Consider the following 23596-nt stretch of genomic DNA (forward strand, 5'->3'; position numbering starts at 1 on the left):
AGGCGTGTTATGGGTTGGTTTACACATACATGTTCATTATAATGTGATAGCTTGCATGTGTGAATGAGCCATCACAGATCTATAGGCAGCACTTTCATATTGCTTTCATATTAACTCCATTGTAATTATCTTCCACTGGAGTCAATTCTCACTCTACTACCAGACATCAAATGTTGGAAAATCAAGCAGCATGCACATGCATGCCTGAACTAGCCTTACTGCTCTCTGGTGTATTGACACCCCCTCAACATTTTTCCCATCCAGACAAGAATGAACATGTTGCTATTTTCCTAATGAAAGAGAAAACAGGTATGTAACAAGGGTTTATAAGAGAATCTTGCTTTTACTGCTGTGTTTTGCACAAACAGATGTAAGCACGGCAATTAATTTTGTATCCTGTTACAGTCTTTACAATCCACTGAAGAGCCATGGCTGTTAAAGAATCAGTTAGTTGTAAATTTGAAAGTGGTAAGAGATTTCTTTTTTGTTTTCAAAGCAAATTTTAACCTTTAAAAATGTCTACCTTCTTCTGTACTGTATACTATTATGATTTTTCCATGCCTTCTCCGTGGCTGTCATGTCAATGTCGGATACTAACAATTTAAAATTTGGTATTCTGGTTACAACAGCTATGAGTAAACCGGGGAGAGGACAGCAGTTTGTGTTGCCACAGCAACCTGTGTTGCCAAACAACAGGCTTCAATCTTCTGCAAGGTTATACCTTTTCTGTAGCTGGGAGACAGTGGCTGAGATGTCAGGAGAAACAAAATATTTTGCTAAAACCCTCTATGATACATTTTTGTTTCCCCCCTTTCTTCCCAGTTACATCTCACGGATGCAATCCTTCTGGGAAAGGGTCTTCACTCTGTGGCAGAGAGCATGCAGAAGGTTCAGTCCCTGAGGCAAGCTCTTGAATGCTCCCATATGAGACAGAGAAGATGGCCTCCCTTCAAGGGAATGTTCTGATATGCAGAGGCTGGTGAGCATGAAGGCCACATGAACACATTTGCAGGACTGGGACTTGGTTGCACTTCCTGTGTTTCTTCTCAAGGGATATTAATTTGGGAAGGGAATTGTCAAAGGGTAAAACTGCATTAGGCAAGATTGTCTAAAATGCTAGGTAGATCTGTGGATTCCAATTCACTTTCCATTTAGCAGTTAATTTCCAAAATAGTCTCCTAACTCTTGACCTTGTTCCAATTACTATAAAACAAATTACAGCTTTTAAAAGTGGGATGTTAAACCTTTGTGTATGAAAAATAAAGGGACTTTCACAGTACTCATATTTTCTAGGATGCAAAAAAAGCTTTCATTTGTCAAATAGATTTTTTCATATATAGTTGACTGACTTGAACATGCAGCTACGGTAATTACTAAAATGGAAAGCAGTTGTCGTCCCAAATGGCATATGTAACTCTCATCAACCCAAGTGGAAGCTACTTGTATCCTACCGGGTGCCAGGATTTGAGTTATCCCCCCCCCCCTTCCCTCTTGCATTTCATTTCTCTTTGTCATTTCCTAATTGGCCATTTTTCAAGTGCCAAAAATTATTTCTGAAAGAATCGGAAGAGTCCACATTATTTCCTTTTAATCAGTTTATTATACTAATCAGTTTTTCCTTTATAGTGTTCTGCCATTGTAATGCCTCCTATACCAGCCTAGAAAGGGGCAAATGGGATTAGTCCCACCACAGTTTGCAGAAATGCTGGGTTGCTTCCTCTTATTGCTCCTGCTTGCAAAGGCCAATTGGAACACAAATCCATGTTTTCTGTATTAGAGATTTGCAGGCAAATATTGGGTAGCTTGTTTCAAATCAACATGCAGTTCCTCACCTGTGCAAGTACCACCCATTCATAAGGCCTCCTGGATCAGGCCAAAGGGGCATCGAAGCCAACCAGATGCCTGTGAGAAGCCCACAAATGGGATCGAAATGCTTAGTAATATCATGCTTAGTAATATCAGTTTACCTTAAACTGGTAAGGGCACAATAAGGACACTTTGTGCTGGGAGCAAAAGCCTGTAAAATCCTCCATTTCAGAAGCTAATAAGCCTGTAGGTGAAAATAAGCCAGTTTTCAGCTCTATCCTAGCAAGGAAGCTCCCTCTCCTCTTCCAGAGAAGAATTGAAAGGGCGTAGTAAGCCAGAAACCTGGATTAAACCCGACGTTTGGAGTAGAGAGATAGCTAGTGGGGGAATGAGCTCTGAATCAAAAAATGAAGGTTTGGCTTTTAGAACTGAAAAGCTAGTATATTGTTCCCCATAACAAAGATCTAGCTAGTGGGAGGCTCAGAACAACAACAAAAAGGTTTTAGATCAAGCTCAATGGAGGCTCTCTCTCTCTCTCTCTCTCTCTCTCTCTCTCTCTCTCTCTCTCTGAAGGAAAGGTTACAGTCAACTCACAACTTGCATGGGAGTTACGTTCCAGGGATTGCACATAAAGCTGAAATCATGTATAGTTAGAAAAACTGCCCCTCCCCGGCTGTGAGCCTCCCACCCTTTCTGAAGCTGGCACACTGAGTGGGCCTCCCCCCCCCCCCCGCAAGAGAGAGAGCTTTTAAGCTCCCCACTTTGCCTCCTGGGCTCTGGACAACTCCCGTGCCGGTTGTGGGAACTCTCACAAGATCTTGCAGGGCTGTTGGAGATCTGGCAAGAGCCTCCCAGAGCCCAGTAAGCCTGTCTGAGAGCTTAAAAGCTCTTTGTGGCCCCAGTCACATGAATCTCAGGGTCACCGTGGTAGGGCATAGGAAGCGATAAGCTACAGGACAACCTTTGGGGATCGAAGGGCCACAACTTTATTGATTAAAGGTGTCAGAAGGCTTTGGCAGAGGGATTGGGTATATATCCTGAATCAATCATCCTGATTCTTGTTTGACTACTTCATCAGGGTCCATCCTAGGTCAAGGATCCCCATTTGACAGACATGCAAGACACCATTTGAGGAGTTCTATGGCCCATTAAGGAAGTGATGATATTCCAGCTGAACTATTTAAAATTTTAAAAGATGATGCTGTTAAGGTGCTACACTCAATATGCCAGCAAGTTTGAAACACTCAGCAATGGCCAGAGGATTGGAGAAAATCAGTCTACATCCCAATTCCAAAGAAGGGCAGTGCCAAAGAATGCTCCAACTACCGCACAATTGCACTCATTTCACATGCTAGCAAGGTTTTGCTTAAAATTCTACAAGGCAGGCTTAAGCGGTATGTGGACCGAGAACTCCCAGAAGTGCAAGCTGGATTTCGAAGGGGCAGAGGAACCAGAGACCAAATTGCAAACATGTGCTGGATTATGGAGAAAGCTAGAGAGCTCCAGAAAAACATCTACTTCTGCTTCATTGACTACGCAAAAGCATTTGACTGTGTCGACCACAGCAAACTATGACAAGTTCTTAAAGAAATGGGAGTGCCTGATCACCCCATCTGTCTCCTGAGAAATCTCTATGTGGGACAAGAAGCTACAGTTAGAACTGGATATGGAATAACTCATTGGTTCAAAATTGGGAAAGGAGTACAACAAGGCTGTATATTGTCTCCCTGCTTATTTAACTTATATGCAGAATTCATCATGCGAAAGGCTGGACTAGATGAATCCCAAGCCAGAATGAAGATTGCTGGAAGAAATATCAACAACTTCAGATATGCGGATGACACAATCTTGATGGCAGAAAGTGAGGAGGAATTAAAGAACCTTTTAATGAGGGTGAAAAGGATAGCGCAAAATATGGTCTGACACTCAACATAAAAAAACCCAAGATCATGGCCACTGGTCCCATCACCTCCTGGCAAATAGAAGGGGAAGAAATGGAGGCAGTGAGAGATTTTACTTTCTTGGGTTCCATGATCACTGCAGATGGTGACAGAAGTCATGAAATTAAAAGACACCTGCTTCTTTGGACAAGACAAGACACTGACAAACCTAGACAGCATCTTAAAAAGCAGAGACATCACCTTGCCTACAAAGGTCCGTATAGTTAAAGCTATGGTTTTCCCAGTAGTGATGTATGGAAGTGAGAGCTGGACCATAAAGAAGGCTGATCGCCAAAGAATTGATGCTTTTGAATTATGGTGCTGGATGAGACTCTTGAGAGTCCCATGGACTGCATGAAGATCAAACCTATCCATTCTTCAGGAAATCAGCCCTGAGTGCTCACTGGAAGGACAGATCCTGAAGCTGAGGCTTCAAGACTTCGGCCACCTCATGCGAAGAGAAGACTCTCTGGAAAAGACCCTGATGTTGGGAAAGACTGAGGGCACAAGGAGGAGGGGACGACAGAGGACGAGATGGTTGGACAGTGTTCTCGAAGCTACGAACATGAGTTTGAGCAAACTGCGGGAGGCAGTGGAAGACAGGAGTGCCTGGCATGCTCTGGTCCATGGGGTCACGAAGAGTCAGACACAACTAAATGACTAAACAACAACAATGGCTCATTAAATAGTTCCGTTTTCATGGAGGAAAGGGCTATTGATAGCTATCAGCCATGATGGCTCTGCTTTGCCTGCACAATTTGAAGCAGCTGCTGGGAATCACAAGGGGGACTGTGCTTCTCCCATGGGCAACTGGCTAACCACTCTGAGAACATGATGGTGCTGCGTTAGGCTGTGCTGTTTGTGCTATTTGTTTGTCTAAATAATCATAACTCCTAATAAGCTAGAAGAGCTTGGGGTCAATATTGGTGAATTATGTTTTACAACTTTTTAGAGGGTTTTCTTTATACCTCTCTTTTCCCCAAAAGGCCCCCAGAGAAGATTACCTATCACTAAAGCAGGGGCGGGGGAGTCCAGAAAACATGACACAAATGCAAAATTGATTGAGAGGGAGGAGGAAATATATAAGAAATGGATTTTGAGTAGGAGTTGCAGGAAAGAAAGAGGCAAAACCACAGAGGAATTGTGAGGGTGGTCCCAGGCATTATGAGCCAGCAGACGAGGAAATCTAAAAACAAGGGTCTAGTCAGGAAAATGTGAACATAAGGAAAACAAAGGGTGAATAAAAGGAGACTAGATGGAAACAAAATGGAAATGAGAAGCCTCAGACAAAGCTGCAAATGCCATATTAGAGAGCCTATGAATATCCTCTAAGCCTGTGTCTTCCACACTGGCTTACAGGATATTTCCATACAAGCATCTCTTCCTATGAATGTTTCAACTGATTTCCTCCAGGAATCCAAATCTGATTCTTACACGAAGCCTAAGCAAGGAAGTTTAATATTGTGAAACGCAGCATAGCACTTAGTGAGGTAGTTAAAGCAGGTGCCTGGGAATTAGAACTCAGACAGTCTGATCTGCTGCGCAGTTATGAGCAGCTCTGCTCCTCTGAAGTGCCAAGGATTTCTGAGAAATGCATCTAAGGGGGAGGATAGGACCCACACCAAGAGCTGCTTCTGGTGGTACGTTTCAAAGGGCGGAATGAGAGGCGATGGAGGCAGACACAAACTGCCCAAGTCTCATAGAAAGTGGGGAAGGGTCAAAAGAAAATGGGACATACTGTTGCTTTTCGCCTATAGTGCCCCCTTCAAAGTGTTTTTATCCATAGCTGGATATCCACACCATAGCTGCTGCAGGAGTATTTTGGACTCTAGGTGTACGACCAAAATCTGTTCATACAAAACTGCCTTATTTCTAACTAGTTTGCCTTATTTCTAACTAGTTCTAACTAGTTACCTAAAAATAGGTAAAAAACACAAATACTTTTGTCTAAACATTCATACAAAAGCAACTAGGAGCTGCTTCCTCTCTTGTCCTGCCAAGTTGGGGAAGTTTCAGAGAAGGGCAACCAAAATGATCAAGGAAATGTAGCAACTTTTTAGTTTAGAGAAAAGAGGTGATATGATAGAAGTTTATAAAATTACTAGCTGGCCCAGCCACGCGTTGCTGTGCGTCATCCCTGTGATTCCCCCCACCCTGTCCCGATCCATGACGTATCCCGCCCCTCCTCCCTCCAACCCCCTGGTTCATCCCTGTGTTTCGGTGGGATACCCTTTCCTCTGTTTTCCCCTCTCCCCCCCCCCCCCAGGCCTAGTGGGGGCCTGGCAGCCTGGCAGCCTGGCAGCCTGGCAGGGGTCTACATAAAACAAAGGCCTTACTGCGGCCTGTGATCCAGATGCTCACCCTCTCCCCCCCCCCCCGGGCCTAGTGAGGGCCTGGTGGTTTGGCAGGGGCCTAGGGGCCTACATAAAACAAAGACCATGCTGCGGCCTGCAATCCGGATGCTCGCCCTCTCCCCCCCCCCACCCGGGGCCTAGTGGGGCCTGGCAGCCTAGGGGTCTGGTAATGGCCGCCTTGGTTGTTTCAGTTGTTTGGTTGATGATGTCATTATTTGGCACCGCCATTCAGAGCTTTTTTTTAAAAAATATATATATTTATTAAAGCGTTTTTTAAGCAGAGCTTTTGCTGGTGACAGCACGCGATCTGCCTTTCTATTGGATGCTGCTGGAGTCTTCAGACCTTCTGCTGGTGATGTCTAATTTGGGCGCCACTTTTTGTGTTTAATCATTATTTTAGGTGTGAAAGGTGTGGTTTTTTTGAAATAATTTTTACGCCAGATCCCTCCCTGATAGGCATGGAACGTTGTGGCCAAATTTGTTACATTACGGTTCAGCAGTTACGGAGAAAGGCTGTGACCTCTGCGCGCGCAATGCCTACATTTTTTATATATATAGAGGCATTGGAATGGTGAGAGTAGATGGTGAAAAGTATTCATAACACTAGAACTTTTGGACATCCAAGGAAACTGAAAGTTGAAAGATTCAGCACAGATAAAAGAAAATACTTTTTTATGCAGTGCATAGTGAGAATGTGGAACTGAATGCCCCCAGGAAGCAGTGATGGCCATCAACTTGGATGGCTTTAGAAGAAGATTGGACAGATTCATGGAGGAGGAGAGGGCGATTGATGTCTGCTAGCCGGGATGGCTCTGCTCTGCCTCCACGTTCGAGGCAGCACTGCTTTGAATACCACTTGCTGGAATCCACAGGAGAGGAGAGTGTTGCTCTTGTGCTACTTGTGGGTTTTTCCCATGGGGCATCTGGTTGGCCACTGTGAGAACAGGAGGCTGGACTCAATGGGCCACTGGCCTCATCCAACAGGGCTCTTCCTATGATCTTAAGAAAAGCTGAGTATTCATTTTCATCAGAAACATTTCCTTTGCTATGCATTATTAGTAGAGTATTCTTAATAAGCCCCCAGCTTCAAATGATATATTCGGTTGATTTCAGTTTCCATGCAGGCCATGCCTCTGACGTTTGATATTGCACTGTGTTTTATATCTGCTGTAAGCCACCCAGCCAGATGGGTGGGGTATAAATAATAAAATATTAATATATTATTAATTTGATTAAATAGATAGATAAAGTGATGCAGCCCCAGGCATTAAACTCTTTAGTTTCATACAAGTTAAGGCTACTCTTGAGAAAGGGCTTTAGGGATAACCGCTACGTGAAATGTTTGCACGCATCTAAAGAAGTCACGTTAAGCCTTGATCTTAAGCCTTCATAGAAATATAAAATCTTTGGTACGTTTTGAACATTCCTCAGCACACCAGGAAAGGAGTGTGCCTTGTTTACTAGCCTCAGAACTGCACAGCCCACACTCCTCCTCCTTCTGGTGTATCAATCTGACAATCTTTCTGCCTCAGTTTGGAAGGAAAGGGAAAACATTTGCAATAGAAAACACTTGAAATGATCATTTGAGATTTGAAACATTTCCGCAAGAATAATATTTGGCAAATGCTGTGATTATGTCACAAAATTGTGTTTTCTTTTTTCGTCTTCTGAGAAAGGAATGCATAAAATATTGGCCCTGTCATTGCTTTTACATTTTCTCCTTTTTGTGTGTGTATGCGTGTGTGCATGTATGTGCTGCTTCATTTTTTCTGTTAATATCAAAAGCACACTTTGCATGCTACAAAGGAAACACACACACATGCAAATAAAAGGATGCCAAATTATTGTGCGCGCGCACACACACACACACACACACACACACACACACTGTTGGTAAGACATGAAGGCCAATTAACATGGAGTATTGGGTTGGTGGAGACATTGCTGCTGCATGGGAAGGAAGAAAGGGCCGCTTAACTCGGTCCAAGGGTGGGCAGCACTTGTGACCAGGCATGGTGCCCCCCCCCAGCCATTGCCCCTTTCCCCTGGCCGCTGCAGGGCTCACTGGGTTCCTGCCTTCTAGGCTACCAGCCCCCTGACAGTGTGCACATTGAGTATGTGTCATGCCAGTGGCTCCATCAAACCTTCTGAAATAATCTAGGATCCCATAAGGGATTGCCAGGGCCAGCTCAAGCAGGCCCGGCTCTAGGTAGACCCCCATTGGCGCAGGGCACCATGGCGCCGGCCCGCCAGAAAGGCGCCGCGAGCTGCGCCCGCCCACTGGCCGAGACATCGCGCTGTGCCTGCCCGCCCGCCCGCCGCTGCGCCCACCGCGCTGGGAAACGGGGCGGGAGGGCGCCGGAGAGATCCGGCGCACCACAGCGGCAGGGGCGTTTAAGACGGCCCTGAGCTCAAGACATCTTGGCACATGAGGCCAACCACAAAATGGCACCTACCCACCCCACTCTGCCAGGGGAAAGGGGGTGAGTGATGATCTATATCAGGAACGAGGGGGAAATAAAGATCTACATCGGCATGAAATCACTACAGGACTCTGAGTATATTTCACCTTGCCTCATGACAAGATGGCCCTGCCCTGGAGATTGAAATCCCTGGAAACTTTGGGAGGAAGGGTGAAATATAAATGTAATAAATGTGGTTTGGGTGACCTTGAGTGGTGAGCATCATCAGAGCCCTGGAACTTGTTTGCTTGTTTGTTTCTTAGATTTACTAGATTTATATACCACCAGTGTCAGATTTATGTATAAGCTAAGCAAGCTATTGGTTAGGGCCCCACTCTCCCCCCCCAAAAAAATATAATTCTTCTTAATTGTGTTTCACTATTAATATATTTCTTCTTAATTGTATTCCAGTTTAACAATCACTTTGATAAAATACATATTTTGTTATGTGCAAGTGGCTTTAGATACCTATTAGGTCCATAAATTGCATATGAAGCCCCCCAAAACCACCCCCAAATGAAGTTTTTTGGCATTAAAGTTTGGCCACAACTTTACTGATTACAGCATGTGAGTGGTTGCTTAGGCATTGGTTCCCAACTACCTGACCCTGCACCGTGGCAGCAACAGGAACTGACACTGGGCACCACCATATGTCAATAAGGGAAAGCTTCCTGGGGGAGCGAGAATTTGGCTTTGATCTCACAGCTTACCCAGATGCTCCCAGGGGCTCTGGCGTGACCCTAGCCCCTTGACAGGGTTCGGACAAAAGCAAGGTGAGCCCCTGGATTCCTTTAACGGAATTCCCTAGCAGCAGCAATAGAGGGGCAGGCACAGCCAACCACGCCCCCTCCCCAAAACATTGAACCAAATACCTGACCGCCAACCTTACAAAGTTGTGACGATTTGTTACACGGGAGGCAAAAAACCAAGTGGCACCAGCCAAACAGCCAGATGGCAAAGTTCCTATTGGGCCCCTGCTCCAAAACAGATGACCCCCTAGGCAGGCATAGCAAGGGCATAAGAACAACCCTAAATATAGGGAGAGGAGGGCGGGAGATCTGCTGCACGTCGCAAGAAAGTGAAACCCTCCAGCGACGTGCAGCAACGTAAGTAGCCCCTCAGCAGCCAATAGCAAACCCAACTGACCAAATATCTGCCCCAGCAACATAGGGGCAACCAATGAGGTGTTGTGGCCATCCAAATGGTCCTGCCCCACAACAGGGAGGCAGTTTCTGGTGATCTCACCGCAACACGCGCCCTCCATGATGGAGGACCCAAATTACCATATAGCATATATCAGGCACCCCCAAACTTCGGCCCTCCAGATCTTTTGGACTACAATTCCCATCATCCCTGACCACTGGTCCTCTTAGGTAGGGATCATGGGAGTTGTAGGCCAAAACATCTGGAGGGCCGCAGTTTGGGGATGCCTGGCATATGTTCAACACAGAAAACAGTGATTATTTGTTGTTGACAAAGGACAGCTGGACATATAAAGGGCCCCATTACCTTCAGGAGTTGAGGGCCTCATCAAATGGAAATCCGGCCCTATATACTACTGCCCTTCATCACGAGATCTCAGGGAAACTCACAGAATAAAATACAGGATAAGAACAAGTAAACAACTGAAACAAAACAGCAAAACAATAACTCCCACCCCTTGTGGTAACTTCTTACTGTATAAGTCACCATGAGTTAAGGAAATTTCCTCTAACTGCTCAGCCCGGTGGATGCCTGATTGTAAAAACAAACAAACCTCAAAGCAGCTCATAAAAAGAATTTTAAAAAAATTGGTTAAAGAAAACAGTTAAAAACAGCATTTTAAAAAATTAAAAAAAAATCACTGATAAACTAAAAACAGATTAAAATATAAATTAACATTTTACATATCTGGATAACATTTTCTCCCAGGAAAATGAGTCTTGCTTGACCATAAATCTTCAGGCTTCAGGTTTTGGTGCTGTCAGGTGTTTTATACAGGTTTGGTTTTAAAAAATCTGTTTGAAAAATTGAGGTTAGTCATCCAACATGACAGACGCAAGTAAAGATAGTATAGTAAAATGGGATATTTCTACTATAATGTTGAGATCTGTAATTTAAAGCACAACCAGACTATGATTTGGCATTCAGTGTCAAATGGTATATCTCCTTAAATCCCAAATATTTTGGCTAAAATCAATTGTGGATTGTGAGTTATGGGGCAGCATTATTATGTTTTGGGACTGCATGGGGGCTGAGTCTTTGTAGGCTCACACAGCTTCATTCTCCCCTTCCGATTGCACAGGGATCGTTCCCATAGTTACCATAGTTACACCATTGCATGTGCGTACACACTTAGGCATGCTGTGAAAAGCAACACAATTTAATAAACACACACATTGTGCCCCATGCATTGTAGTTATTTCCCCAAAAAACAGAAGGCTCTATTAATTCTAGATATAATTAAGACTGCTTGCCTGCCACAATTAACATTTCTACATCCTATTATGAATAGAGCTACAGCTTGCCTCTTCCTGCTTCCTTTTCTCATTTTGGAATTCTTAATTGTACTTTTCTTTTTGTAATTGCAAACTCTATAGTTGTTGTTTTAATGGATGTACTCATAGTTCCAGTTTTTCATAATTTCCCTTTGCCTTTTAAGAATAGTCAAAGAGAACTAGAACAATTTCCTCAAGAAATCCACTGCACCTAGTTTGATACAGAGCAGAACCAACATAATTTGTGACAACACAAAGCAAAGTCTAGTCCACCGCACTTGTATTCTGGCCTGGCAGGATCAGTGATAAAGAGCTCAATGTTTTGTTTGCAATCCCAGGCAGACAGCAATAGTAGGATCATTAATACCTTCGTGGGTATTAGTTATACACAGCTGCTGTATCTGGCTTCGTGGGTCACAAATTGTATAAGATATCTTCGGCAGGGAGAGTTATGGGGAGGTAATATGCTGTATTTAAATGAGAATGCAGGTTCTGCTTTGTTAATGTGCTTGGAAAATTGAGGGTTTCTTAGGGCAGGAGTAGGGATGCTTGGGGAATTAAGTATGTGGTTTCAGTATTTTGGTATATTGTTCAGTTTCAAAAGAAAAAGAAAAAAAGATACCTGGAGGTGCCAGGCAGTCCTCATTTCTCCACAATAATCTGATTGGAAGTTAGATACCCCCTGGATTTCTCACTGTGAATATTCTAACATAGACACTGCTTAGAAATGCTAATTATTAAGCAAGATTGTTGTTGTTGTTTAGTCGTTTAGTCGTGTCCGACTCTTCATGACCCCAGGGACCAGAGCACGCCAGGCACTCCTGTCTTGCACTGCCTCCCGCAGTTTGGTCAAACTCATGTTCGTAGCTTCGAGAACACTGTCCAACCATCTCGTCCTCTGTCGTCCCCTTCTCCTTGTGCCCTCCATCTTTCCCAGCATCAGGGTCTTTTCTGGAGAGTCTTCTCTTTTCATGAGGTGGCCAAAGCCCTGTAGTGGATCCTCAGCTTCAGGATCTGTCCTTCCAGTGAGCACTCACGGCTGATTTCCTTCAGAATTGATAGGTTTGATCTTCTTGCAGTCTATGGGACTCTCAAGAGTCTCTTCCAGCACCATAATTCAAAAGCATCAATTCTTCAGCGATCAGCCTTCTTTATGGTCCAGCTCTCACTTCCATACATCACTACTGGGAAAACCATAGCTTTAACCATATGGACCTTTGTCTGCAAGGTGATGTCTCTGCTTTTTAAAATGCTGTCAATGTTTGTCATTGCTTTTCTCCCAAGAAGCAGGCGTCTTTTAATTTCATGACTGCTGTCACCATCTGCAGTGATCATGGAGCCCAAGAAAGAAAAATCTCTCACTGCCTCCATTTCTTCCCCTTCTTTTGCCAGGAGGTGATGGGACCAGTGGCCATGATCTTAGTTTAATTAGATTAAGCAAGATACAAAAGCTGGGGGCACTGACATGTAGTGGTTCTGCTCCTTCCTCCTGGGCCGTGTTCAGAAAGTGGTGGTGGGAGATGAGTGTTCAGACCCCTGGGCTCTCACTTGTGGGGTGCCTCAGGGTTCCAATCTCTCCCCCATGCTTTTTAACATCTACATTCAGCCGCTGGGAGAGATCAGCAGGGGGTTTGGGCTGGGTGTTCATCAGTATGCGGATGATACCCAGCTCTACCTCTCTTTCAAATCAGAACCAGTGAAGGCAGTGAAGGTCCTGTGTGAGTGCCTGGAGGCGGTTGGAGGATGGATGGCGGCTAACAGATTGAGGTTGAATCCTGAAAAGACAGTAGTACTGTTTGTGGGGGACAGGAGGCGGGCAGGTGTGGAGGACTCCCTGGTGCTGAATGGGGAAACTGTGCCCTTGAAGGACCAGGTGCGCAGCCTGGGAGTCATTTTGGACTCACAGCTGTCCATGGAGGCACATGTTAATTCTGTATCCAGGGCAGCTGTTTATCAGCTCCACCTGGTACGCAGGCTGAGACCCTACCTGCCTGCGGACTGCCTCGCCAGAGTGGTGCATGTTCTAGTTATCTCTCGCTTGGATTACTGCAATGTGCTCTATGTGGGGCTACCGTACCTTTGAAGGTGACCCAGAAACTACAATTAATCCAGAATGTGGCAGCTAGACTGGTGATTGGGAGCAGCCTCCGAGACCACAACACCGGTCTTGAAAGACCTACATTGGCTCCCAGTACGTTTCCGAGCACAGTTCAAAGTGTTGGTGCTGACCTTTAAAGCACTAAATGACCTCGGTCCAGTATACCTGAAGGAGCGTCTCCACCTCTATCGTTCTGCCCGGAGGTCCAGCACCGAGGGCCTTCTGGCGGTTCCCTCATTGCGAGAAGCCAAGTTGCAGGGAACTAGACAGAGGGCCTTCTCGGTAGTGGCGCCTGCCCTGTGGAACGCCCTCCCATCAGATGTCAAAGAGAAAAACAACTACCAGACTTTTAGAAGACATCTGAAGGCAGCCCTGTTTAGGGAGGCTTTTAATGTTTAATAGATCACTGTGTTTTATTTTTCTGTTGGAAGCCGCCCAGAGTGGCTGGGGAAACCCAGCCAGATGGGCGGGGTATAAGTAATAAATTATTATTATAATAAACACCATAAAGCAAGCAAGCAAGCAAACAAACAAACATTGTTATAGATTTGGGAGGTGGACCCCCACCCCAAACCCTAGAAATTGATAAATGGTAAGATTTTGATTATTTGGAATTGGAAGGGAATTTGAAGGCAGAAATAAAAGCTGCAGATGAATTCCTGGGCTAGGCTGTTTAAAACAACCTATTTAAGTTAGTGCCATTAAGAAATAATACAGGGCCATTGAGAGCCATTGGCAATGCAAGATGACTTTCCTTCCCCACCTTCCTGAGATGTGAAGAGAGACAGGTTTGGAAGGTTGCCAGGGTAACAGGGTGTGAGGTGACAGGAAAAGAGTCCTGAGCAAGGGTTTCAAGGAAGAAGAAGAAAAATTGGGGTCCATCTTGGTCAGGCTGGCTGGAAGATATGCCTTGGACCCCAGGGCTGCACTGTTGTGGGGTACAAACCCGTCGTGAAAGGACAGTGCTGCAAGATCTGGACTCCCTCCATGCAGACTGAAGGTGTAAATAGGTGAATAATCCATATTTATTAAAGCTACGACAGTCCCCACCATGTCTCAATTCTCCAAAGGAACATGGACCCTCAGTGAGTGCTTAGAAACCCCTGGGATTTTGCTATCAATCGGCAGAGACAGTGGGAGTTTGTAACAATATAAAATAGGAGTTCTTGACTCAAAAATGCATCAAAATAAATTAAAATATATATGAAGAGGAAATATGCTGAGAAAAATTATTTTAAGAGCATATGTAATTAAAAATGCATATTTAAATGCAAATATTCATGTGGGTTTACTTTTAAAACTGCATATTTATGTAGAAATGACATGGAAGAAGATTATGGGTCAGTAGATGTGACTGACAAGGGCTGGAAATGTACAGTACTTATTTACCCATCCTTAGATGGAGTTCTAAAAATATAGCATTTTAGTGTACAAGTGAGATGAACCTCTTTAATTAATTCACACTAAATATTTTGTGAGGCAATCATTTTATTCCTATTTTGCAAATGGTTGTATAGAATCCAGATCAAGAGAAGTAATAGTCCCAGGCTCTGTCAGGAATGCTTTGATGGTGTTTCCTGCTTGGCAGGGGGTTGGACTGGATGGCCCTTGTGGTCTCTTTCAACTCTATGATTCTATTATTCTATTCTGCCTTTGCCAGACCACACCTGGAGTCCTGTGTCCAATTTTGGGCACCACAATTTAAGAAGGATGTTGACAAGCTGGAAGGTCAGGGCCGGCCCTACGGCCAGGCTGGGTGGTGCAGGGTGCCAGGGCGCCCGCCCGACAGGGGGACACTGCACAGCTGCGGCACCCGCCCGCTGCAGAGCTGCACCCGCCCGTCCAGCCGCGCAGCTCCGCCCGACCGCCGCGCTGGGAAACGGGGCGGGGCGGGGGCACCGGAGGGATCCGTCGCACCACGGCGCCAGGGTGCCAAATATACTTAAGACGGCCCTGTGGAAGGTGTGCAGAGGAGGGCAACCAAGATGATCAAGGGTGTGGAAACCAAGCCTTATGAGGAACAGTTGAAGGAGCCTGGAAAAGAGGAGACTGAGAGGAGATAGGATAGCCATCTTCAAATATCTTAAGGGCTCTCACATGGAAGAGAGAACAAGCTTGTTTTCTCCTGCTCTTGACGGTAGAACTCAAGACAATGGCTTAAAGTTATAAGAAAGGAGATTCCGACTACACATTCGGAAAAACTGTCTGACAGTGGAAGTGGTCTCCCTTGGGTGGTGGTGGACTCTCCTTCCTTGAAGGTTTTTAAGGAAATGTTGGGTGGCCATCTGTCGTGGATGACCCAGTTGAGATTCCTGCAATGCAGGGGGTTAGAGTAGATGATCCTTGGGTCCCTTCCATTTCTTTTGCTTATTAAACAGTACTTGGTATTTATATAGCACATTGGAATACTTAATCATTTAAGGTTGACTATTCTTTATATCTTGCTGCAGTTTTAGCATATTATCTGCTGTTTGTATTGCTTTATAGGGAATGATTTGTATACTCATTTTAGTTTTTAATGTGGCTTATGCTGGTTAATTGTTTATTAATTGTAGTCCATCTCAAGGCCTCTTGTGGAGTCAAATATAGTGGGATAGAAATTGACAATGGTTCACTCCATTTTCTGACTGGTCTGGAATTTGAAGCAGAGAACTAGACATTCAGCATTCTGCTGTAATACCAGCTAGAAAGAAAGAAAAGGAAACAGTTTCTAATAATTAATATCATTTCCCTTCCAGTCTCTATCAAGAGGCGTCCAAATTTGTAACGTGCCTGTTTGTTCGTTTGTTTTTGCCAGGTAAACTGCAGGTAGCTCTTGCCAATCAGCCCTTCTTTTTACACCAGATAAGCTAATGCTGGTTTCAGTTTCCATGGGACAGATTAGTTCTCTCACGCTCTTTAATCTCAGTGGCTTTGTCTTGACCTGCCCTCCTCCACCACATGTTTCAGTGCCATCCAAAGCACTGATCCTGCCTGCCTGCTAAGTTGTTAGTTTCCGCAGCAGTTGAGGAGAACCATTTCCATCTCTGTGGTCCTGCTGTGTTTCTGCTGACCTTATCTACACCTGGCGCTGCTTCTGAGCCTGTTGGTTGCCAGCATTGATGTCTTTGACTGCTGCCCATCTGTGGCTTTTCTGCAGTGTCATGTTAGAGTAAGCAACTAATACAGAGGCAAAATATTTGGAGTGGATGAGTATGTAGGAGCTTTTGTCAAATGCTCTTATCTAAAATCTGCTAAAAGCAGAAATATCGCCAGTGTTGTATTTGAATTTGAAACCAATAGCCAACTGACTATAGATAAACCTGATGCAAAGCTGATTGGGATCACTGCATTCCCCCCACCCATTGTCTGCCACATACCCTAAAAAGGAATCTGCCAGAATGTTTCTAATCTCTCCCTTGCTCTCATTTTGCTCTGCTATCGTAGTGTTGTCTCACCGCTGTAACAGAAGAGAGTTCAGACAGATGTCTGCAGTAATCATGCATACGTTTCCAAATCCCATTGAAGTGCAGAAGTAAATGCCAAACGCACTTAGATGCCCTCTTCAGATCTCCCTTCTCAATGTGGGTTAGTTAGAAGTGGCTCTAGCACACCTGGGGATGTTGGGGACAGGGCACAGGATGTTGGGAATTCAGGCAAATGCCTAAATATTTAGGCTAATGAAGAGCCCCAATGAAGAGCAATTCCCCCAATGTGACTCTCTGAGTTAAACCACACAGCTAGGAGTGGAACCACTGCAGAACAGGGCATTTGATACCCATCCCAGTCAGTTTATCCAGGAGGAGAGCATGGTCAATGTTCTTAAAGCCACTGAGATATCAAGTAAGAGTGCCAAGGTTACATCACCAGGGAGACCAAGGCAAATTGAGTCCTGAAACCAGGCATAGACCCAGATTTAAGTGGACTTGTGCTATTGTTTATTTTAATCATCTTTTGTAATTTGTGTAATTTGTAAATTCCTGCTTCCAACTCATGTTTGTCTATCCACAAAGCTGCACTGCTGAGGTGGGTGTCTCTTCCCCAGGCTTCTTTATGTCCCGAGTGGTGTTGGTGGCAGGGAATGGAAAGCCACCTGACAGACAAACGACCAACCTGCCACCTCCTGCCTGACTTCTCTGAAGGCTCAGCTACTCTGGCATTGGTGCCAAATATTTCCCTTCACTTGGGGGGAGGGGAATTCACCCTTCCACACATAAGGACGCACAGGAAGGTGGGCTGGTAAGATTATTACAGAACAGTAATTATTCTACACTGGTTTTGAGGCTCCAATACTTTGGCCACCTCATGAGAAGAGAAGAATCCTTGGAAAAGACCCTGATGTTGGGAAAGATTGAGGGCACTAGGAGAAGGGGACGACAGAGGACGAGATGGTTGGACAGTGTTCTCAAAGCTACGAACATGAGTTTGACCAAACTGCGGGAGGCAGTGGAAGACAGGAGTGCCTGGCGTGCTCTGGTCCATGGGGTCACAAAGAGTCGGACACGACTAAACGACTAAACAACAACAACAACAATACCTCATCTTACACACATTTGCATAACATCCATTTAGCAGGGCAAAGCGGGACCCCCCCCCCCACCATTGCATCTGCCTGATCTCCCTGCTCTTTCTCCTATCCCACCCTACCCACTCCAGTCTCTGCCCTCCTTTTTCCACTCCCCATTCCACCTCTTTCCTGCACTCCCCCCCCCCCCCTGCTGAATATCCACACTCTATGAATGCAAGACAGGACTATGGCCCATTGCCCCCCCCCAAAAAAAAATTCCCTCCAAAGGCTCACTTGTTTATGGGCTGCAGTTGACAAAGGGGCCAATGGGTACAAAAGGCAACAGGCAGCCTCAACGCCGGACCTTTTTAAAGATACTGAAAGGCGGGGTCTGCACCTTGAGTGGCAGCAAGGGAAGGAGGGTCAAAATGTTTTATGACCTATTGGAGAATGGCAGAGGTGGGGTGAGAAGCGGTCCTTGGACCAGTCAGGTCAGTTGACTCACTGGTTTCAACAAAAGCGATGACAGTTCTGCCTTAGAGGTTGGGCTTGAATCCCACTCATGGGTTGGAAGGGCGGGATTTGGGACATTCATGACAACGTCACAAAGCTTTGGCAGCTAACATTGTTTCTGTGATGTCCCCGTTAAAACGGGACACTTGGAGAATATGCATTTGATGTGCTTGATTTCAACCATGCATGGTTGAAGGCGTATGGCTGAAACTTCGCAAGTCAAGCCCCATGCAAGCCAGAGAACTTAAAAGCTCTTTTAATGCTGGATCTGCTTGGGGTTATCTGTCATGAGAAGAGCTTTCAAGCGGGACAATTTGACTTCCTGGGAGATGTTACATGAGCATCCTTAGTCTTCCAGAGGCAGCATGCTGAGGGAGCCTTGCCTCCCAACCCAGATTGAGAGCTTAGATTACAGGCATGTCAAACCTGCGGCCCTCCAGGTGTTTTGGACTACAATTCCCATCTTCCCCAACCACTGGTCCTGCTAGATAGGGATCATGGGAGCTGGAGAGCCGCAGGTTTGATATGCCTGGCTTAGAAGATCTTTGTGTTCTGGATAACCTCAGCAGACCTGGCATGAAAAGAGCTTCAAAGCTCCTGGCCTTACCAAGCAGGCCTTGCCCGCCAGATGCACTGGCCCCAGAGAAGCTGAGGATGCTGTCTCTGCCCCCCTCATGGGGAGGTGCCACAGGTTTGGCAACATGCATCTTTCCCTTGGAACTGAACTGACGTATAAAATGAGGGATTACTGTCAATCTTTCTGCTGCTAAGATGTCCTGACATTTAAAGACATATGCTACTACATCTATGGGTGGGTGGGAGAACTTACTTCCATTTCTCACTTTCCAAAGGTGTAGCAGTTGTTATTTTATAGCTGCAGAAGCAGCAAATAGTATTGTGGGTGCTAATAGCATCGGCCTTGGGGCTACTTTATTATATGAAGCTACCGGATATTTTTAACTGAGCTTATTAGTGAGCATTATGCTTACTAACATTTTTTATGTACATTAAATTAACTGCAGAAGCAGCAAAGAGTCTTATGGCACTTTAAAGACTAACAAATGTTTATTATGGCACAGGTACTATAGGCCTGTCATATGCTGTATTTTTTTTTTTTAAAAAAAGATATTGAATCATACCATTCTACTTAAGCAGTATTTCAATTTTTCCTGAGAAGTGCTATTTATGTACCGTTGTTTGCCGGCCTCTTAGCTGCCATCTGCCTGTTTATTGTCTTTGTTTCCAAAACAAAGGACAGTTTTTTTATATAAAAAAACTTCAGTATCTGTTGTTTATATAGAAGTAGTTTTTGAGTGATAAAACTATGCATGTCTAATGTGCAGGAAGGTTATTGCTAAACATATGCCATTTGTGAGATTTGAGGGGGGGGGAGAGATTTCACATCCAATTTAAAATCTTGCCTGAGTGTAGTTCACTTTTCTGAACAGTTATTTGTCTACTAAATATCTGCAAGTGACTATATGAGACACTTACTTGAATTCTCAACACCAGACAATCATTTGTGACAAATGTAAGTTTTCATTTAAGTATGTTCAGTTAAATGTACTGAAAACTGGTGATGCCTTGCAACTATTATGGGGCATTTGTTCTGTCTAGTGATCTCAGAATATTGGTAACTTACTGCCAATGAAGGATGAAAGGGTGATCTAGTCTACATTTGGTTTTTTTCTTTCAAAGCAACATACAGGTAGCAGCTTATATGCTAGCATTAATGTGCATGATCTTCCCCACTACAAAAGACAGGTACCTCCCCCAGGGAGCTTCAGCCTAGATGGGGTTGGGAAGGAATATAGAGGTGACGCTACACTGGAAGAAAATGCATTCATTCCAACGAAATATTCTTAGCCTAATGTTAACACAATGCCATATTAATCTAGGCAGCAATTTGATGGGAGGGACTGTTGGCATTTCCCCCTGTAAAAGAGAATTAAAAGTGAATTGGGGTTTTTCCTCAGGTGAAGCATCTGCAGAATGTCAAGGCAAATCAACAGTGTTTCAATAACATCAGTGAAAATTTTCGGGAGGATTTTGTAGATTTGCATGTTTAGACCTTTAAACCTTCCCCTTAAATAAATTCAGACAAGACTCAAATTTTGGTTTGGTTTTTGGCAGAATTTAGGCCACAACTTTTTACAGCAAGTGAGTGGTTGCATAGGCTCTGGTTCGACTAGCTCCCTGCCATGCAGGTAGCGCTGACCCAGGGCTCTACTATGGTCAGCCTAGGGTGAACACCTGGAATGATGCTATGTCCACCACCCAGATGCCCCCCTGGACTCAGGCACGGGCACAACCCCTCTTAGGGTTGACCAAACCATTTGAGTACCTGGATTCCTTTAATGGAATACCCTTCACATAGGGATGGTGAGAGCGTTACCCCATCCCCTCTCACCTGAACCAGAGCCTATCCACAACCTTACAAGTTGTGACGATTTGCTATGCGGCAGGTGAAACCCAAATGGCACCAGCCAATCAGACAAGTGGGGAGAATTCCTGCCGTGCCCCTGTCCCAATGACAGACGGCACATGATGGCATAGCAAGGTCAAGTGCACAAGCCCTCAATATAGGGAGAGGCGGGCGGGTGTTCCGATGCACTGATCAAGAGAAAAAGCTCAGGGTCACGTGCATTAGCATATATAGGTCCCTTGATCCATTTGACTAGCGTCCCATTGGTCAGATTAAACCCAGCATCAAGGGACCTACCAATCGGGTGTTGTGGGTATCCAATCGTACCCACCCACAACACAAGGGTTTGTTGCCAGGTCTCACCGCAACACGTGCCCCCTTTAAGGGAGGACACAATTTATATTTTGGTTTGGAAGGTGGTGGGCGGTCCTCCCTTCCTTGGAGGTTTTTAAGCAAAGGTTGGGTGGCCACCTGTCATGGATGCCTTAGTTGAGATTCCTGGAATGCAGGGGGTGGGACTAGATGATCATTGGGGTCCCTTCCATCTCTACAATTCTATGGTTCCCAGATTGTCACCAGGTAACTGCTAAAGCAAAAAATGGGAATGAATGTGGGGCAGAGGGTTTTCTCTCTCTTAAGGTTAATCATGACTTACTCCCCTTCAGTGTGCATAGGGTTACAGCCTAAGACCCTTTGTTGTGCGTTATAGCTGTATTTGCACCTCCAGCCCTGAGAGCCTTCCTAACGGAGCTGCTTAAGGAATAATTCTGAGGGGACTTTTTGCCCTTCTGAGTTGAGGCTTAATGTGGGGAGGAGCAAAGAGACTCCTGGGCACTAATATCATCAGCTTTGGGGTTACTTTATGAGATGAAGCTACTGGATATTTTTTTGCTGAGCTTTATTGGTGAGCATTATGCTCACTAACATTTTGATGTATATTAAATTAAACTTTGTTATAGTTGCATTGTAGTGATACATTTGTAAATTGCTCTTGTGTTACTGTATGCAGGCTGTTGTTCATGTGAATCGCTTTGAGCACAGAATTGTGATTGTGGAAAATGCAGTAAAAATTAGAATATTTAAAAGCTGAGAGGAGCAGATAGTATCTAGGGAATTATTCTATCTCAATGCTGAAAATACTCTGTTCATTTCAAAGCTAATGACTTCAGCTTAAGGCATGTTCTCCTTTGGGAAGTCTATGACCTTTGTCAGTTAAGTAGTGTATGGGGTGTTAGGGGAAGGGTGTTACCCAGGGGTCCCCAAACTAAGGCCCAGGGGCCGGATGCGGCCCAATTGCCTTCTCAATCCAGCCCCCGGTCAGTCTGGGAATCAGCATGTTTTTACATGAGTAGAATATGTCCTTTTATTTAAAATGCATCTCTGGGTTATTTGTGGGGCATAGGAATTTGTTCATTTTTTTTTTCAAAATATAGTCCGGCCCCCCACAAGGTCTGAGGGACAGTGAACCGGCCCCCTGCTGAAAAAGTTTGCTGACCCCTGGTGTTACCTCTTCTGTAGTAGTTTGTCCACCTCTGGTCCCCAGCCTGCATTCAGCTGTCACTCAGCTGTCAGCAGGCAACAGTGGCCACACCCCCGGAGGCAAACTCCGCCTCTTGAGACAGACAGATGCAAACCAACAAACAGCACATATAAGGAATCAGGACCTGTAATTGGGAACCTTGTTCTACACATGTTTAAAGGGGTGTTGCTGATTTCTTTTTCTTTATACTGTCTTTCAGCCACAGTTGCTTTTCTTTGTGTGGCACTTCTGGGCAAAATGGCCTTAGACAATTTGCAGGTAATTATCAATCCAACACACTTTTCCAGATGTACTCATGTAATCATGATCACTCAGTTCTATGACTCTTAGAAATAGGCTTTTGTGTGATCATAGTCTATAAGCCATTGTCCCCTTAAAAGGCCATCTCCTACGTCTGATAATGCAGTTCTCCCAATTAGCTTTTCTCCACAAGCAGAAACTGGAACATCATTTTCTGATGCTTTCAAATACATTCCCACTTCTCTTCAAATACAGCCCTCTCTGTATGATCCTGCTATGAAACCTCTTACTTCCTAAATCCATTTTTTTCTCCTTTCTTTGCTACAGATTACATGTACTGATCATTACTAAATCATTTTTCCCAGCAATACTGAGCATCTCCTAACTGAGCATTTTAAAAGCCCATGTTCAGATACAGTTGGTGTTTGGCATTTTTGCCGAAACAGGAGCAAGCCACATTTTTAGACTGAATAACAAATATATGTTGTACTTCCCAGGACAGAGCAGGGCTGTGTAGAATTATTAAAACAGCAGAGAGCATTATTGGCTGCTCACTCACCACCTTAGAACAAATTTACACCACCAGGTGCCATAGAAAAGCACTAGATATATCAAGAGATCCAACGCACCCTGGTCACCATTTCTTTCAGCTCCTGCCATCGGGACGGAGATATAGAACAATGCAGGCAAGAACGAGCCGTCTCAGGAACAGTTTCTTCTCTAGAGCGATTTTGGCCTTAAATGGAAAGCCTAGACTTTGAAGTCATCTTATTTTACTTGTTATTTTGTATTATATTTACTGTTTTTAATTAGGTTTTGTAGTAATTTTGGATTATGCGGAATGCTTTATTGGAGTGGATGTAGCAACCGAGTAATTTCGTTGTTCCCGCAAGGGGACAATGACAATAAAGATATCTTATCTTATCTTATCTTATCTTATCTTATCTGCATGTTTGATCCAGACAATGGCAGAACTCGTTCCCAAGTAACTTGTGGCTCGTGATTCCTCGACAGCAGCTGTCCCATGGCCAACAGAAGCAGGTTTGTGATATGGCTTGGCAACCCCAACCTCAGCATTCAATGAGGGACTGGGGGCTTCCAGAAGACTGCACCACTCCCATGCAAGTAGGAATTCCAGCAGCAAGGGAAAAAGAAAAGAAAAGAAAAATGCATGACATGGAATTTATATGATTTTTATAAGTTCTATTGCAGGAGTATAGGAAGCAGGCAGCACAATCCAGTGCAGGTTTACTCA

The 23596-nt window shown here is 44.6% G+C and overlaps 1 long non-coding RNA gene across 1 annotated transcript; it reads left to right on the forward strand.

Moving 5' to 3' along the window:
• Positions 1–329: 329 nt before the first annotated feature.
• LOC148685831 (uncharacterized) lies at positions 330–23225 on the forward strand. The gene is made up of 3 exons (XR_015949824.1): positions 330–468; positions 823–979; positions 22992–23225. It is a non-coding gene; the product is annotated as an uncharacterized LOC148685831 (long non-coding RNA).
• The last annotated feature ends 371 nt before the right edge of the window (positions 23226–23596 follow it).

Source organism: Zootoca vivipara, chromosome 4, assembly GCF_965207765.1.
Source record: "Zootoca vivipara chromosome 4, rZooViv2.hap1.1, whole genome shotgun sequence".
NCBI classification, from domain to species: Eukaryota; Metazoa; Chordata; class Lepidosauria; order Squamata; family Lacertidae; genus Zootoca; species Zootoca vivipara.